The sequence below is a fragment of the Neofelis nebulosa genome, chromosome 4 (genome assembly GCF_028018385.1).
Source record: "Neofelis nebulosa isolate mNeoNeb1 chromosome 4, mNeoNeb1.pri, whole genome shotgun sequence".
Lineage (NCBI taxonomy): Eukaryota > Metazoa > Chordata > Mammalia > Carnivora > Felidae > Neofelis > Neofelis nebulosa.
The window spans coordinates 93895428-93914579 of record NC_080785.1 but is presented as its reverse complement, the minus strand read 5'-3'; the positions used below and the strand labels follow the sequence as shown (position 1 = coordinate 93914579).

The following is a 19152-nucleotide window of genomic DNA, read 5'->3' as shown; positions in this document are numbered from 1 at the left end:
TTTTCTGGCACCATTCATTGAAGAGACTGTCTTTTCCTCATTGTATATTCATCCTTCCTTTATCATTGATTAATTGACCACATAAACATGGGTTTATTTATGGGCTATCTATTCTGTTCTGTTTATCTGCATGTCTATTTTTGTGTGTGTGTATATGTATATGTATACACACACACACACACACACCACACAATGCAATATTATCCAGCCATAAAACGAATGAGATCTTGCCATTTGTGACAATATGGATGGACCTAGAAGGTATTATGCTAAGTGAAATAAGTCAGAGAAAGACAAACACCATATGATTTTACTTGTAAGTGGAATCTAAAAAACAAAACAAATGAACAATGACACAAACAAACAGACTCTTAATTACAGAGAACAAACTGGTGGTTGTCAGAAGAGAGGGGTTTGGGGGAGGGGTGAAACAGATAAATGAGATTAAGAGATACAAACTTCCAGTAATAAAATAAATAGGTCATATTGATGAAAAGTACAGCACACAGAATATTGTCAATAATATTGTAATAATATGTCTAGTGATTCTCTGAGCACTGAGTAATGTATAGAATTGTTGAATCAGTATGTTCTACACTTGAAACTAATATAACATTGTGTAAATTATACTTCAAAAGTAATAATAAATAGTGACTACAGAATAGAAATCCCAGCAGAGTGAGGCATCTATGGCAATATTTACTTCAAGATTAATTGTAACTTGTATCTTTAAGGATGTGAGTGGTGTAGAGCAGTAAGAAAGTAAGCAGAAGATAGAGAAGGGCAAGCATTATAGGAAAAGAAGTCGAGGTAGCAGTGTGTGAGCCACCTTGAGGGAAGCCTTGAGTGAATGGTACATGAAACTATAGGTCCCTGAGTGATTTAAGCTGATAAGTCACTTTAGATTCGAAGAGAGGCTATGTTTGGTCATATGATGAAGAGGGATTAACACATTTTCTTCTAATGTTTTCCTTCTATTCCCTTTATTAGTTTGCAACTAAAACAGTACAGAGTTTATCTGAAAGGGGCAATCCTAGTAATTTAGGAATTTGGCAAATCACTAGGATACATTACAGTTTAGTTCCCATAAAATGATGCTATTTTATAGGTAAGTAAGTTAAAAACCTGGGATTCAAGATTTCAATTAAAAACAAACAACACACCACCAACCCTAGAGAAGAACCCAATGGTGGATGGCTGTTGGGATGGGCAGGATAGGTACCGTCCAAAGAGACATGGGTTCTGAGACAAGTTGAGACTGATCCAGTCTGATCCAAGATAGACTTTTAAATTTAATCCACTCTTAAGCAGAATACAAATTCCTATAGAATTTGTTGAAAAGGCAACTTGAGGTGCAGCAGTTTAATTACTAGAAGTTGAGAAGACCAAGGAAAACATGATTTATGAGCGTAGAGCTAATGTTAGAACTTCATAGAATTTTGCCAACTCAAACCATCAGTGAATTTGGTCGTTCTCATCCTGTTCTCTCCTAATTTGAGGGATTTGGTTGCATCTTGGTGCAGTTGTTTAGCTCACCGCGGTCTCTCGCGTAACGGGACCACAACCCCAATGAGCATCCTCTTCTGCTCCGCAGTGAGTCAAGACGGCCAGGAAGGAGGCTCTCCTCTCCACTGTGACTCATGGCGCATGAGACTGAGCTGGTTCCCTGGGGTATGGAGCCACTGCACACCCCTCTTACATGTGGACCTGATGTTAGCCAAGGCTGGTCAAACCACCAAATCCACATGTCAAATTAGGCCTCTGGCTTGCAAAGTTGCTAAGAAGTCATACAGAGGTCATTGGTTTATTCTTCCCAGTGATGTTTGTAAAGTTTTCACACAATGCTTATGTTGGCAGGAAGCAGCTCCTATAAGATTCTAGTGGTAGCATATGAGGAAGGGCCAGAATAATGGCAGAATATCCAGGAAAGTAATGTTTACCATTTATCATTAATTATTTTCAAAGAAAGTTTTCCACATTGCTTTTTTGACCAATTGGAGGTTCCCCTAGTCTTTGTGTGTGTCTGTAAGCTGATGTCCTTTCTGTGTTTAAAAGAAAAAAAAGAGTAAAGACATTGTTAGTAACTCTTAACTTTAGAAAGCACCATATTGATTCAAAATTTCAACATAAGATTGTTCTATCCATCAAGATGTTTTAAAAGAGAAAAATAATACAAACAGAGAACACTATAATGCTAATATTCACTCTTTGTGAAATTCACTATGAGCAGTAACTGATAGAGTTAGTAAGTTTTTTCTAAGAATTTTTAAGGAAAAGGAGATTGGACTTACCTCACCCTTCCTCCCTCCTTCCTTCCTTTCTTCCTTCCCTCCTTCCTTCCTTCCTTCCTTCCTTCCTTCCTTCCTTCCTTCCTCCCTCCCTCCCTCCCTCCCTCCCTCCCTTCCTCCTTCCCTTCTTTCCTTCCTTCCTTTACTTCTTCCTTCTTTCTTCTTCTTTTTGCTATAGAAAAAGGAAAAAAAAATAGAAAACCCAGTCTTCACATCTAGCCTCATTTTTTAAAAAATGTTTATTTATTGAGAAAGAGAGACAGAGCATGCAAGGGTGCACATAGAGGAAGGGCAGAGAGAGAGAGAGGGAGAGAGAGAGAGTCCCAAGCCGGCTCCCTACTGTCAGCATGGAACCCAACTTGGGCTCAGTCTCATGAACTGTGAGATCATGACTTGAGCTGAAATCAAGAGTCAGATGCTTAACCAACTGAGCCCCCCTGGTGCCCCACATCTGGCCTCATTTTTAATGCTGGATCCAACAATTTCAAAGAAAGTTTGTCTTTCCCAAGAGGTCCACTAGTGTCTGGTTATAACAAAGTAGACAGTATTTAGACAGACCAATTACCTACATGTGAAATAAACGTGCATAATATGTTAATTCCAAATTCTGACTTTAAAAATAACATATCAAAAAATAAAAAATAAATAAAAATTACATATCACTTAAATAAATAATATAATAGACTCCTTGCAAATAATTAAAATATTATAGATGTATAGTGAGTGAAGAATAAAAATCTTTCAAATGCTCCCATTTCCATTTTTAAATTTTTTAATATTTATTTGTTAAAGTAATCTGTACACCCAGCAAGAGGCTCGAACTCATGACCCTGAGATCGAGAGTCATTTGCTCTTCTGACTGAGCCAGCCAGGTGCCCCCAAATGCTCCCCTTTTTAATCCAGTCCCACAGATGGTTACTGTTAATCATTTAGTGTACAGCCTTCCCAACTTTTTCCTCTACGTTAACATTATGTACATTAGCAGTTGAAGCCAGTATACTGGACAGGTAAAATGCATTGGATATAAATTGAAAACATTTTTTATTTTTGCTTTCCATTATCTCTTTCAACAGGCTCAGTGGGAAATTTCTTCTTCTGCCAATAGGTTACCGCTGGGCATATCTATTGACTCATCTGCTCCTTCCTAGTTAACTCTTAAGTTCTAAATTATAGTCCTCTATTAGAAATTAGAATGCTAAATGCTATATATGGATCAGCACTTCAATCTCACAAATTCAAGCCATCCCTCCTTCCCCTCCCAGGGCTTACTATAAATGGACCACCTGCTGCTGGAGACCACCTGCCCCTTTTCTCCCCTCTTCCTAGCTACTTCTTTCCCGGTCACTAGCAGTGGTATCTGACCCACTCTAGTTGAATCTAAAGGGATGGGAAATAGGGAAGAAGGGGAGAAGGGTGTGGGAGGTAGGCAGGAAAGTGTTAAACTCTAATGAATTTTATAAGAAGGTTTCAGGGTCTCTGGGCCTGGGTGTTTTGTATTATTTTAATTGTGGTTAAAAAATAGTAACATTTACCATCTTAACCATTTTTAAGTGTGCCATTCCATAGGGTTAATTGTGTTCTCACTGTTGTGCACTTGCTCTCTAGAACTCTTTCATTTTGCAAAACTGAAACTCTGTACCCATTGAACAACAGCTCCCCATTTCCCCTTTCCCCCAACCCCTGGGAACCACCATTCTACTTTCTATTTTATGAGTCTGACTACTTTGGATATTTCACGTAAGTGGAATCATACACTATTTGTCTTCTTGTGACTGACTTAATGTCCTTAAGTCCCAACCATGTTGTAGAATATGACAGAATTTCCTTCTCTTTTTAAGGCTGAATAATATTTCATGGTATGTATATATCACCTTTTTTTTAATCCATCCATTCTTCAGTGGAAATTTGGGTTGCTTCCACCTTTTGGTCATTGTGAATAATGCTACAATAAACATGAGTGTGCGAATGTCTTCAATCCTTGTCTCAATTTTTTTGGATAAATACCCAGAAGTGTGATTGCTGGGTCATGTGGTAATTCTATTTTTAATTTTTTGAGAAGCTTTACATTCCCACTAACAGTGCATAGGGTTCCAATTTCTCTGCATTTTCACCTATACTTGTTATTTCTGGTTTATTTATTTATTTTTTTTGATACCTCATTGCACTTCTCTGATGATTAGTGATGGTCAACATCTTTTCTTAAGCTTGTTGGCCATTGGTGTATTTTTTTTTTTTTTGGAGGAATGTCTATTCAGGTGCTTTGCACATTTTAAAATCAGGGTGTTGTTGTTGAGTTATAGGAGTTCTTGGCATATTGTATATATTAACCCCTTATCATATCTGTGATTTGCGAATATTTCTTCCTATTTTGTAGGTTCTTTTCACCCTGATTGTTTCCTTTGATGGACAGAAGTTTTTTTAAGTTTGGTGTAGTCCCATTTATCTCCTTTTGCTTTTGTTACCTGTGCATTTGGTATCATATCTAAGAAATCATTGCAAAATCAATTGCCATGAAATTATTCCCATTTTTTTTATAGTTTTACAGATTTATGTTTTACCTGTAGGTCTTTAATCCATTTTTAGTTCATTTTTGTGTATACTATAAGGTAAAGATCCAACTTTATTCTTTTCCTTGTGAATGTCCAGTTTTTCCAGCATCATTTGTTGGATACTGTTCTCTCCCCATTGTGTGGTCTTGGCCATGTTGTCCAAGGTAATATGACCAAATACATAAGGGTTTATTTCTAGCCTGTCTGTTCTCTTCTGTTGGTCTATATGTCTGTCTTTCCATGGTACAACTCTGTGTTTTGATTACTGTAGCTTTGTAATATGTTTTGAAATCAAGAAATGTGAAGCCTCCAACTTTGTTCTTTTTCAAGATTTAGTTGGGATTCCTTGAGATTCCATATAATGTTAGAATTTTTTTTCTAGTTTTGCAAATTGTCATTGGGATTTTCATAGGGATTGCATTAAATATGTAGATTGCTTTGGGTAATATGGACATTTTAATGTTATCAAGTGTTCCAATTCATGAACATGTGATGTCTTTCCATTTATTTGTGGAAATAAATAAAACTTTTAAGTATTCTGTTCTTTTTAATGTTATTGTAGATGGAATTGTTTTCTTAATTTCCTTTCTGGATTGTTCATTGTTAGTGTATACAAATGGAACTGATTTGGGTTGTTGTTTTTGCATCCTGCTGCTTTGCTGAATTTGTTTATTTTAACAGCATTTGTGTGTGTGTGTGTGTGTGTGTGTGTGTGCATATCTTTAGTTTTCTGCATATAAGATCATGTATTTGTAAACAGAGATGATCTTATTTCTTCCTTTAGAATTTGGATGTCTTTTTTTTGTGTGTGTGTCCTGACCTATTTCTCTGACTAGGATTTCTAGTACTATGTTGAATAGAACTGATGAAAATGGGCATCTTTCTCTTGTTCTTTATCTGAGAGGAAAAACTTTGAGTTTTCCTCTATTGAGTATAAGTTGTGGGCTTTTCATATATGCCTTTAATTATTTGAGATAATAACCTTTGATTCCTGGTTTTATGAGTGTTTTTATTGTGAAAATGTGTTGAATTTTGTTAAATGCTTTTTCTTCATTAATCGATCATGTGTTTTTTTCCCTTCATTCTGTTAATGTGGTATATTAAATTGATTGGTTTTCATGTGTTGAACCATCTTGACATTCTATGAATAAATCCCACCTGGTCACTACGGAATGCTTTTATTTATTTATTTTTAATTAATTAATTAATTTATTTATTATTGTATATAATTTGTCAAATTTATTGTCAAATTTTCCCCTCTCCTGCACCTCCCATCAACCCTCCGTTTGTTCTCTGTATTTAAAAGTCTCTTATGGTTTGTCTCCCTCCCTCTCTGTTTGTAGCTATGTGGAATGCTTTTAATGTGCTGTTGAATTCAGTTTTCTAGTATTTTGTTGACTATTTTTGTATAAATATTAATCAAGGTTATTTGCTTCTAGATTTCTTTTCTTGTAATGTCTTTCTCTGGTTTTGGTTTCAGGGTAATGCTGGAGTCCTGAGTTTGAAATGTTTTGGAAGAGTTTGAAGAGTATTGGTATTTTCTTCTTTAAATATTGGTGGAATTCTCTGGAAAAGCCATCTGGTCCTGAGGTTTTATTTTTGGGGAAATTTTTGATTACTGATTCAGTCTCCTTAGTGATTATAGGTCTGTTTGGACTTTTTTTCTTTATGATTCAATCTTGTTAGGTTCTATATTTCTAGTAATTATATATTTCTTTTAGATTATCCAACTTGGTGGTGTATAATTGTTCATAGTGGTCTCTTATATTTCTTTTATAATCCTGGCATCAGGTGTAATATCTCCTCTTTTATTTTTTATTTTATTTATGTGGGTCCTCTTTTTTTCTCAGTCTAGCTAAGAGTTTGCCAATTTTGTTGATTTCCTAAAAATCCAACTCTATGTTTTGTTGATTTTTTTCAGTATTTCTGTTTTCTATTTCATTTATTTCTGCTCTAAAATTTATTATTTTTTTTTCCTTCTGCTACTTTGGATTTAGTTTGTTCCTTTTTAGGTCCTTACAGTTGAAAGTTAGGTCATTTATGTGAGATATTTCTTCTTTTTTAATGTAACTGTTTACTGACATAAACTTCCCTCTTAATACTATTTCCCTGCATCCCATCGGTTTTACTATGCTGTTTTTCTATTACTTTCACTTGTCTGAAGATACTGTGTTCATTTTTGACTCATTGGTTGTTTAAGAGTATTAATTTCTACGTATTTGTGAATGTTCAATTTTCCTTTTGCTCTTGATTTCTAGTTTCATCTCATTGTGTTTGGAAAAGATCTTTGGCATGACTTAAGTCTTCTTAAATTTGTTAAAACTTGTTTTGTGGCCCAACGTGGGGTCTCTTGTGGAGGATGTATCGTGTGCATTTGAGAAGAATGTGTATTCTGCTGTTCTTGGATGGAATGTTTCGTATATGCCTGTTAGATCTAATTGGTCTGTAGTGTTGCTCAAGACTTCTGTTTCCTTATTGATTTTCTGTCTAGTTATTCTAGCCATTATTAAAAGATGGCTGTTGAAATTTCCTACTATAATTGTATTGCTGTCTATTTCTCTCTTCTATCCTGTCAACTTTTTTTCTATATATTGAGGAGCTCTGATGTTAGGTGCATATATCTATAATTCTTACATTTTTCTGATAAATTGTTCCTTTTATCAGTATAAAATGTCCTTCTTTAATTCTTGTGACAATTTTTAACTTACCTATTTTATGTAATGATTATGTTCACCCCTGCCCTATTTACTATCGCACATTATGTCTTTTCCCTCTTTTTGCTTTCAGCCTATGTGTGCTCTTAGATTTTAAAGCTAAGTCTCTTGTAGACAGCATATAGATGGATCTTGTGTGTTTTAACCCATTCAATAACTCAATGTCTTTTAATTGGTAGGTTAATCTATTTACATTTAAAGTAATTAGTAATAGGGTAAGACTTACTATGGCCATTTGTTAATGATTTTCCATGTGTCTTGTAGCTATTTTGTCCCTCTTCCTGGCTTGCTACTTTCCTTTTTGTTTCATTGATTTTCTTTTGTAGTTATATGCTTTGATTCCTTTCTCATTTCTTTCATGTATCTTCTGTAGTATTTTATTTGTGGTTACTATGAAGATTACAAAAAGCATCTTAAAGTTATAGCAATCTACTTTATTATTTTATTTTTCTTTAATTTTAATTCCAGTAGTTAACACACAGTGTTATACTGGTTTCAGGTGTGCAATATAGTGCTTCAACAATTCTATACATTATCAGGACTCATCAAGTTAAAGTACTCTTAATCCCCTTTACCTATTTCACTCATCCCCCCCCCCGTATCAATCTGTTTTGAACTGATAATAATTTAACTTAACTTGTGTAGAAAAACTCTATTGCTTTACATCTCTGTTCACTCAGCTTTGTGTTACCAGTGTCACAAAATTACATTAAAATTTTTTTAAAATTTTTATTCATTTTTGAAAGAGAGAGAGCACAAGCAGGGGTGGGGCAGAAAGAGAGGGGGACACAGAATCTGAAGCAGGCTCCAGGCTCCGAGCTGTCAGCACAGAGCCCGACACAGGGCTTGAACTCACGAACCGCAAGATCATGACCTGAGCCGAAGTCGGACGCTCAACCGACTGAGCCACCCAGGTGCCCCACAAATTACATATTTTTATACTGTGTACCAATTAACATAGATTTATAGTTATTTTTAATGCCTTTGTCATTTAAATTCTATGCCAGAATTAAAAGCGATTTATGTGCCAACATTACAGTACTGCTTGTCTTTATATTGATCTTTCCCAGAGAGAGAGCTTTATAATTTTGTTTTCATTTGCTATCCAGTGTCTTTTTGCTTTAACTTGAAGAACTCCTTTTAGCATTTCCTGTAAGGCAATTCTTGTGGCAGTGGACTTTTTCAGCCCTCATTTGTCTAGGAAAATCTTAATTTCCCTTTCATTTTTGAAAGACAGCTTTGCCAGATACAGTATTGTTTGGCAGTTTTCTTCTCTCATCACATTGAATAGATTATCCCAAGTCCTCTGGCTTGCAAGATTTCTGTCTATTGAGAAATCTGCTGATAATCTCATAGGAGCTCCCTTATATGTAATGAGTCACTTTTCTCTTCCTGCTTTCAAGATTCTCTTTGGGACTTTTAAGAATTTGATTATAATGTGTCTTGGCATGAGCCTTTTTGTATTTATCCCAATTGGAGTTCTTTTTATTTCTTGAGCTTGTGTATCCATTACCTTTCTCAAATTTGGGACATTTTTGGCCTTTATTTCTTCAAATAGACCATCCACCCCTTTCCCTGTCTCTTCTGTGGCTCCCATGATGCATATATTACCACTTTTGAGTAGTATACTTTTGAGGGTGTCCCATAAGTCCCTTGGCTCCTATCACTTCTCTTCATTCTTTTTTCTCTTATAATTCTGACTCATAATTTCAAATGACTCGTCTTCATGTTAACTGTTTCTTTTGCTTGATCAAGTCTGTTGTTGAATCCTGCGAGTGAATTTTCCAATTCTCTTTTTGTATACTCCAGCTTCAGAATTTCTCTTTGATCTTGTTTTTAATAGGTTCTATCTCTTTGCTGATACTCTCATTTTATTCATGCATTATTTTCCTAATTTCATTTAGTTGTCCATCAGTGTTCTCTTTTAGCTCATCAAGCATCTTTTAGGCTGTTTTTAATGGTTCTTTGTCAGGTAATTCATAGATCCCCATTTCTTTAGGGTTGGTTTCTGGAGATTTATTTTGTTCCTTTGATTTTTGCCGTATTTTTCTGTTTCTTTGCATGCTTTGTGATTTTATTGAAATTTGGGCATTTGAAAAAATAGCCATCTCTCCCGGTCTTTATGGACTGGCTTTGTACTGGGAAGATCTTCAAAAATCAAGCTGGCTAGAGATTCTGGAGCATCTCAACTCACTTATGCATATGTGACGTCTCTGAGCTTGTGCATGTGATTTCTGTGTTAAAGAAGCTTGCCTTGTTTCTTTATCAGGAGCTTATAATATTTCCTTTCCCTGGTGACTGCCCATGGTAATTCAATCTCTCTGGTGTTGCAACAAGCCACCATGCTAGCCTTTGTTCTCAGTGGCCCTAGGCATCCAAACTATTTTGATTCCTGTCAGAACTGAGTTAAATGAGACACAAACTAGTCCTTGGGACAGCCTTTTGAAAGGCCAGAGTGTTTGATAGATGTTCCACTTTTCTTTGTCTCTCCCTAGGGAGAAGCCACAGGTTGGGCATTTTCTACCAATGTTCTGTGCTGCAGAAGGGGAGGGGATATGCCGGGGCAATGCAACAAACTTTCTTACCAGCTTCCATGTGGCTCTTCTTGACTTTGCCCTCCCCAGGGGTGCTGCAAATTCTTAACTGGTTTCTCGAGTTCTCACAAAGGCAGTTTAGTCTGTATATCATTGAGTTGGTGTCTCTGTGGGGAAATAAGAGACTGGGACTTCCTGTTCCACCTTCATGCTGGTGTCACTCCTGGGCATGGGTGTTTTTTTACATGTTCTTCATTCACTGACAGTTTTACTTTCTCTATTTCAAATTCTGTACATAGCTTAGTAAGTAATTTGGAATATACCTGTTTTTTATCTCCAAATTTAACATCCTGTTTACACATATAAAATTGCATTCTCATCTCTTGGTAGCTATACTACTCAGTCTCTGTTATTTCAGCATGCGCTCCATTCCGATGTTCTTCTGGGGTCCCATCTCAATGTCAACCTCATGAGTAGGAGTTGTAAACGTTCCAGGCTAGCTCTCTCCTTTGTGTTCTGATCCACAGGAAATACTCTTGTATCCTTTGCCACACGTCAGTGGAAGTTTAGCATGTTCCCAACAGAGCCCGGTTTCGCTTTCTCTCTTCTGCCACCCCAGGATAACAGCGACAGCCCCTCTCCATTAGAATCCTGAGGTCTTGGGGCGCCTGGGTGGCTCAGTCGGTTAAGCGTCCGACTTCGGCTCAGGTCACGATCTCGTGGTCCGCGGGTTCGAGCCCCGCATGGGGCTCTGGGCTGATGGCTCAGAGCCTGGAGCCTGCTTCCGATTCTGTGTTTCCCTCTCTCTCTGCCCCTCCCCCGTTCATGCTGTGTCTCTCTCTGTCTGAAAAATAAATAAACGTTAAAAAAAAAAAAAAAGAATCCTGAGGCCTTTGTCACATATTAGTTTTCTGTGACATCCAGCCCCACACCTCCAAGAAACTTATGTCATACTCTCTAAGTGCTCTTACAGGACTCCTTCCTGAGAGAAGTTAGTACCCTCTAACATACCCCCCCACCCTTCCACTCGGTGTGTATGTGACAAACACTCATAGTTTGTTCTAAAGAAATCTTTCTCACAAAATCTCTTAGCTTCAACCAGTTTTACTTACCCTATTTCAAATTCTGAATATAGTGTAGTAAGCCTTTTAGAATATAATTTATTACATCTTTAAATTTAACATCCTGTTACACATATAGAATTGCATTTATAGGCACATATAAATTTCCAGTTATGTGTGTGTGTTTGTGTGTTTTACAAGAATTGGATCATTCCATGTGTGGTAGGCAGAATAATGGCTCTACAAATAGGGCCACATCCTAATGCTCACAGCTTGTGGATATGTGACCTTATCTGGCAAAAGGGACTTTGCAGATGAGATTAAGGTAAGGATCCCAAGGCAGGGAGATTATCCTGTATTATCTGGGTGTGTCCAATGTAATCATGAGTGTCCTCATAAGTGAAAGAGCAAATGCAGGAAAGTCTGAGAAGGAGAGTTGATGATAGAAGCAGAGATTGAAATGATCTGATTGTTGGTCAGGGCCATGTTCAAGGAATTTTGGCAGCCTCTAGAAGATCAAAAAGACAAGAAAAAATGAATTATCCCATAGAGCCTCTAGATGGAACATGGCCCTGCCAATATATTGGTTTCAGCCCAGTGAAATCCATGTGGGACTTCTGACCTCCAAATGTGCAATGCAATAAATTGAAGGTGTTTTGAGGCATTAAGTTTTTGGTAATTTGTTACAGCAGCAATAGAAAATTAATAAGGGCTTAATTAAATGAAATATAGAAATCATAGATCAAGAACCTGTGGAAGAGCCAAGTATTAGTCACCCCTACCACCCAGGTTCCAAGTGCACCCCCATGTTTCCCAGGCTCCCTTGCAATTAAGTTGGGACTGATCATGGCTAATTGAGTGTTAAGTGGAAGTTACATATTACTTCCAAGCCAGTTGAAAGCTCTCCACTCCCCTTTCTTGGCAACTTTAAAGCCCACATGTTCAAAAGTAAATCTGCAAGTGGTGAGATGTCAATAGAATGTCATTTTACCTTATATTCTTGGTTTATGCCAAGTCTTTATTTGTAATGTAAATAAAAACTATCAATATCAATAATGTCATAAAGATGTTACCTTACTTTTTTTTTCTAAAACACTAGTTTGTCTTTTGCAGCTAGATATTCATCCAACTGGGATTTTTTTCAGTATATTATGTTAGGTAGTAACCTAATTTTATTCTGTATTCATAATCAGTTGGACCAGACTTTTTATTGAATGGTGTATCCATTTGAACATACTTGTTATATATGGTTTCCATATGTGAGCAGGGCTATTTTGAGTCTACTGCTCACTTCTGTTTTATTTGCTTGATTTATCTGTCCCTGGGCTAATACTAGACAGTCTTAAATACTGTTGCTTTATAACATGTCTCCCTTCCTGTTCTTCAAATTTGTCTTTTGAGATTTTTGGTTCTTTGTCAATTTCCATGGAAAACTCTGGTGGGGCTTTGTGCTTATATTTAATTTGTAGATTTATTTGAAGAGAATTTCCGTCTTTGCTGGAGAGTCTTCCAATTTTTGGAGTTGGCATTTTTTCCTCTTAATTTATGTTTTCTTTTCCATCCTTCAATAATTTTTTGTAGTTTGTTTTGTAAAAAATCATTTAGATTTCTTTGTGGACACCCATAAATTTTGGTCACTGTTATAAATGGAATATTTTTTTTCTACTACCCTAATAGTAGTAGAAAAAAGTCTACTTTATAACTGGAGATATATGAGGATTGTAGATTCTTTTCTTTGTATCTAGTAGCATCACTAACCACATTTACTGATTCTAAGGGTTTATCTATAGATATTCTTGAATTTTCTATGTAGACAATAGTCAAATCTGAAATACAAACAGTTTGGGCTCTTATTTCTCAATTCTAATATCCTATGTTTATTTTTCCTTACTGTTTTAACTAGCGAACTAATGTTAAAAAGCAATATGACATGAAAGGATGCTCAGCATCACTATTATCAGAGAAATACAAATCAACACTGGCATGAAATATCACCTCACACCCATCAGAATGGCTAAAATTAACAACACAGGAAACAACAGATGTTGGTGAGGATGTGGAGAAAGAGGAACCCTTTTGCATTGCTGGTGGGAATGCAAACTGGTGCAGCCACTCTGGAAAACAGTATGGAGGTTCCTCAAAAAATTAAAAATAGAACTACCCTACGGCCCAGCAATTGCACTACAAAGTATTTACCCAAAGGATACAAAAATACCAATTCAAAGGGATAGATACATGCACCCTGATGTTTATAACAGCATTATCAACAGTAATCAAATTATGGAAAGAGCCCAAATGTCCGTAGACCGATGAATGGATCAAGAAATTGTGGTATATATATATAATGTGAATCCAGACATGAGGAAATACATTTTAGCAGTTTCCAAACCCTTTTATGATGCTTGCTGATAAAAGTTGCATGGGAGGCAGTAGGAGGGAACTAATATTTGTTGAACCCCTACCATGATTTGGGCAGTAATGCTGACCTCTGAACACCTGATTTCTCATTTAATTCTCCCAGCTCTCTGTGAGGTGAGCAGTGTGATCCTTACTCTGCAGAGGAGGAAACTCCGAATCAGAGAAATGATATTTGCTAAAGGTCACGTCAATGGGACATGGTAGAGTCCAGATTTGACTCCTGGTCTGTTTGATGCTAAGGTTTTTGTATTTTTCCCTTTAGGTCTGAATTACACTTTTCCTTGTTGTTAGTCAGTGGCACAGTTTTTCTCTCAATCACTAAGCTCTATTCGTGATTAAACAATTATATTAAAAACGTAGTGCTTAAGAAAAAAAGAAAAACCTGGCTCTTGGAAGTTGAGGCGAGAGTGACGCCGATGTGGTAGCCACCACCACTTTCGTCATGGGATAAAAGCCGGGACGTACCACCTCACTGGTTAACTATGGAAGACTATACCAAAATAGAAAAAATTGGAGAAGGTACCTGTGGAGTTGTGTGTAAGGGTAGACACAAAACTACAGGTCAAGTGGTAGCCATGAAGAAAATCAGACTAGAAAGTGAAGAGGAAGGGTTTCTAGTACTGCAATTCAGGAAATTTCTCTATTAAAAGAACTTTGTCATCCAAATATAGTCAGTCTTCAAGACGTGCTTATGCAAGGTTCCAGCTTATATCTCATCTTTGAATTCTCTTCCATGGATGTCAAGAAATACTTAGATTCCATCCCTCCTGGTCAATTCATGGAATCTTCACTTGTTAAGAGTTACTTGTACCAAATCCTACAAGGGACTGTGTTTTGCTACTGCAGAAGAGTTCTGAACAGAGACTTAAAATCTCAAAATCTATTGATTGATGACAAAGGAACAATTAAACTGGCTGATTTTGGCCTTGCCAGAGCTTTTGGAATACCTGTTAGAATATACCATATGAGGTAGTGATGCTCTGGTATAGATCTCCAGAAGTAATGCTGGGGTCAGCTCACTACTCAACTCCAGTTGACATTTGGAGTTTAGGCACCATGTTTACAGAATTAACAACTAAGAAACCACTTTTCCATGGGGATTCAGAAATTGATTAACTCTTCAGAATTTTCAGAGCTTTGGCCACCCCCAATAATGAAGTGTGGCCAGAGGTGGAATCTTTATAGGACTATAAGAATACATTTCCCAAGGGGAAACCAGGAAGTCTGGCATCCCGTGTCAAAAACTTAGATGGAAATGGCTTGGATCTGTTCTCAAAAAAATGTTGTTCTATGATCCGGCCAAATGAATTTCTGGCACAATGGCACTGAATCATCCATATTTTAATGATTTGGACAATAAGATTAAGAAGATGTAGCTTTCTGAGCATTTCTACGTATCAGAAACAGATAGTTATGTTTTTACTGCTTTGTCTATTTTTATTTTGTGTTTTTCTCTTTCTTTCTTGCAAACTTAAGCTGTACTTCATCTTCTGATTTCAAAGCTGTAACTTAAAAATGTAAATATTGTTCTATATGAATTTAAATATAATAATTCTGTATATGTTTATAGATCTCACTTCAACAATTATTTGTTACCATAATAAAAGTATAAATCTACTTTCAGCCATAAAAAGGAATGAAATTTTGCCATTTGCAATGATATGGATGGAGCTAGAGAATATTATGCTATGTGAGATAAGTCAGTCAGAGAAAGACAAATTCTATATGACTTCACTCATATGTGGAATTTAAGAGACAAAACAGATGAACATATGGGAGGAGGAAGGAAAAAGAGAAAGATGGAAACCATAAAACAAACTCTTAACTGTAGAGAAAAAGCTGAGGGTTGCTAGAGGGGAGGTGGGAGGGGTGTTGGGTATTAAATGGGTATTGGGTATTAAGGAAGACACTTGTGATGAACACTGGGTGTTGTATATAAGTGATGAATCACTAAATCGTACACCTGAAACTAAAAAAAAAAAAAAAAGATTGTGAATTCCCTCTTGTTTTTTTTTATTTTCCATTTCATTGATTTTTGATCTCATATTTATTATTTTCTATATTCTATTTTCTTCAGATTATTCTTGTTCCTTTTCTAATGTCTTGATCTTGATGTTGAACTAATTAATTTTAAATCATTTCATTTTTTAAATTAATTTTTTAGTCTATTTATTTTTGAGAGAGAAAGAGAGAGAGAGAGTTGGGGAGGGGCAGAGAGACAGGGAGGCACAGAATCTGAAGAAGGCTCCAGACTCTGAGCTGTCAGCACAGAGTCTGATGCAGGGCTCAAACTCATGAACTGTAAGATCACGACCTGAGCTGAAGTTGGATGCTTAACCAACTGAACCACCGAGGCACCCTAAAATCACTTGATTATATGCAGGTATATATGTATATACTATGCACCTATACATAGTATATATGTATATATATTTAATTGTGTAAATTTACCTCTAAATCCCAGTTAACTGCATCTGATAAATTTTGATATGTAGCACTTTCACATGTGTTCATTTATGATTTTTCTATTATGATATCCTCTTTACATTTTAAAGGTTTCAAATATGAAAGGTTATAGGCAAATTTCCTTTTAAACAATCTTAAATTTATTTCTAATTTTATTGCAGAGATTATAATTTATACACTATTGATTCTTTTGACCAGATACCAAGAAAGAATACCCAAAGCATTGCAACTTTTCTAAATATGCTATGTACACATTAGAATAATATATTTTATGTATTTCTTGGGAGCAATCTTTATATACACATGTGTGTAAGCTGTTTACACAAATCAAGCAGTTTAGGTCTGTTATTTAAGTGTACTATAACCTTTCTAATTTTTGTTCACTAGTTCTATCATTTTATGATAGGTAATGTGCATGTAAGCACCCCCACTATAATTGTGGATGTGTATATCTTCCTTGAGCTCTATTTTGCCTTATATATTTTATTTTTATTGTGATAAGATGTATAACATAAAATTTACAATTTTCACAGTATCGAAGAGTACAATTCAGTGGCATTAATTACATCCACAGTGTTATGTAACCATCACGGCTATTTGCAAAACTTTGATTAATCCACACAGAAACTCTGTAACCATTAAGCAACAACTCCCTATGCCTCTTCCCCCTGGCTCTGATAATCACTAATCTGCTATTTGTCTCTATTAATTTGTCTATTCTAGATACCTACGTGGAATCCTACAGTGTTTGTCTTTTTGTGTCTGGTTTATTATACCTGGCAAAATGTCTTGGGGTGTTTATTTTGTAGCATGTATGAGAACTTCATTCCTTTTTATTTTCAGCTACATTCAAAACCCACTGATTTTAAAGCTTTTGTCAAAACACTCTAATTAGTGATTTTGTTGACTGTGTGTAGTTATTTCATATGTTTTGGGATGTAGTTTGCAGCTTCATTTGGAGTGGGAAGTTCTGTCTCTCAGTCTCTTAGTCTCACATGTTTGGTTGCCTTCTCTAGAATCATATGGCTTCCCAGTCCAGAACCAGGTCTTATGTAATATAATGAGAGCTTAATGCGCAAGTTCTCCTGTGGCATAGACAGAATGCAGATCATGATCTGAGCCAGCAGGTGGTTGGTTTCCATTCTTGTTTACGAGGCTGTTTATGTGTCTTCCCATTTCCTTATGCCCGTAGCTTCTTAAAAGCTGTAGCCACATGTTGTGTTGGTCAGCCACAGTTTGTTGATTTTTTCCTTCCCAGTGCCCTTTCATGACCAGGGCAACTCCACCCCAGTCCCTGGCACTGAGTTGTGATTCTAGCTCTCTAATTCCTTGTGCTGGATGGATCTTTTTCTGGTGTGTCACCTTACATAGCTGAAACTCCCAGTTGCTGCTTCCATACCCAGAGCTCAGCAGGCCCGTAGGCTCAGCCCTGCTGACCACTTGCATTTTTTTCAGTTTCTGTTTCAAAGAGATGTTTATCTTGTTTTCAGTCTCAGCTGTGTCTTTTTTTTTTTTTTTTTATCCTTCCCTGCCTTGGATCAATAGAATTTCTATGATACTTTTTCCCCTTTATTAGTTTGGAAGCTATTGATTGTATCTCTATTCTTTAATGGCTATAATTAAGTTTTTTAAATACAGAGATATATGACATTCTTACAGTGAAGTTTATGAGACCATATTCATTCTTTTAAAGAACAGTTATGAAATGTCCACATCTTTACCAATACCAAGACCAAAAAAAAAAAAAAAAAGAAATATCATCACACCCCAGAATCTTTTTATGAAGCCCTCCTGGATTATTCTCCTTCCCTCCTTTTTTAGCAATTATCAGTGTATAAGAATTTATACTAATTCTTTATTTCCTTATTTTTACTTTTTATCCCCCCTATGTTTATAGCCTTTAACAAAACTAAGCTTTTTTTTTCTGTTTCTGAAGGTAATATAAGTGAATTACTTGTTTTTCTGTTTGCTCTTTTTTACTCAATATGATGTTTAAGATTTATTCTTATGCATCAGTGTATTTGGTCAGAGTAATATATTACAAAATTATTTGAAATGATTGTATTTTTCCCATGTGGTTGTGTTTTTTAAATTGATGAAGAGTTTGGTTCACTTGTTTTGTGTTGGAGAGAGTTAACTTTATTGAGATATAATATACATAAAATTTACAACTTGTGAGTGCAGGCTTGATTACGTCAACAAATATATTCATCATCATAACACGGAACATTTCTGTCACCCCAAAAAGTTTCTTTATGCCCTTTGTGATTAATCCTTCTTCCCATTCCCTAGTCCCTGGCGCCCGCTGATTGGCTTTCTGTTACCATAATTTTCGCTTCTAGAATATCATAAAAATGGAATGATGCTGTATGTACTACTTTTTATTTGGCTTCTTTCATCTAGCATAATGCTTTAAACATGAATCCACAGTGTTTTATGTATCCTTAATTTGTCTCTTTTTATTTGTTACGTGGTATTCTATTGTATATAAAGGCCCATTTGGTTATTTGTGTTGTTTCCCCTTTGGATGTTTATTAAAGTTGTTATAAGAATCTGCGTGCAGGTTTCTATGTGAACACAAATTTTCATCTTCTGTGAGTAAATGCCTAGAGTACATGGCTGGGTTATATAGTGCCTGTCTGTATAACTTTATAAAAAATCACCAAACTTTCAAAATGTACGGTTTATATTCTCATCAGCAATCTGTGAACATTGCAGTTGCTCAGTGGACAAGAATTTATACTAATCTTTTATTTCCTTCACTTGATAGTTGGTTATTTTTGTTGGGGCCAAGATAATACGCATGTAGTGATAGCTCATTGTGGTTTTATTTGCATTTCCCCGGTGACTAATGACTTTGAACTTCTTTTTAGGCGAGCATTAGCCACCCCTGAGTTTCCTTTTCTAAAGTGTCTGCTTAAATCTTTTACTCAAGTCTTAATTGTGTTGTTTGGCTGATTGCTGAGATGTCAGAGTTCTATACATATTCTGGAAATAAATTCCTCATTGAATATAGGTTTTGCAAATAATTTCTCCTTGTCTGTGGTTTGCCTTTCATTTTTCTTGACTGTCTTTGGAAGAGCCAAACTTTATGACTTGATAATGTCTAATTTACTTATTTT

At 35.9% G+C, this 19152-nt stretch overlaps 1 long non-coding RNA gene and 1 pseudogene across 1 annotated transcript in view; both read left to right on the top strand.

Moving 5' to 3' along the window:
- LOC131509562 (uncharacterized) overlaps window positions 1-19152 on the top strand; it is a 117209-nt gene that overhangs the window by 10648 nt on the left and 87409 nt on the right. The gene's annotated exons all lie outside the window — the stretch shown is intronic.
- Window positions 14047-14837, top strand: LOC131509561 (cyclin-dependent kinase 1-like; annotated as a pseudogene).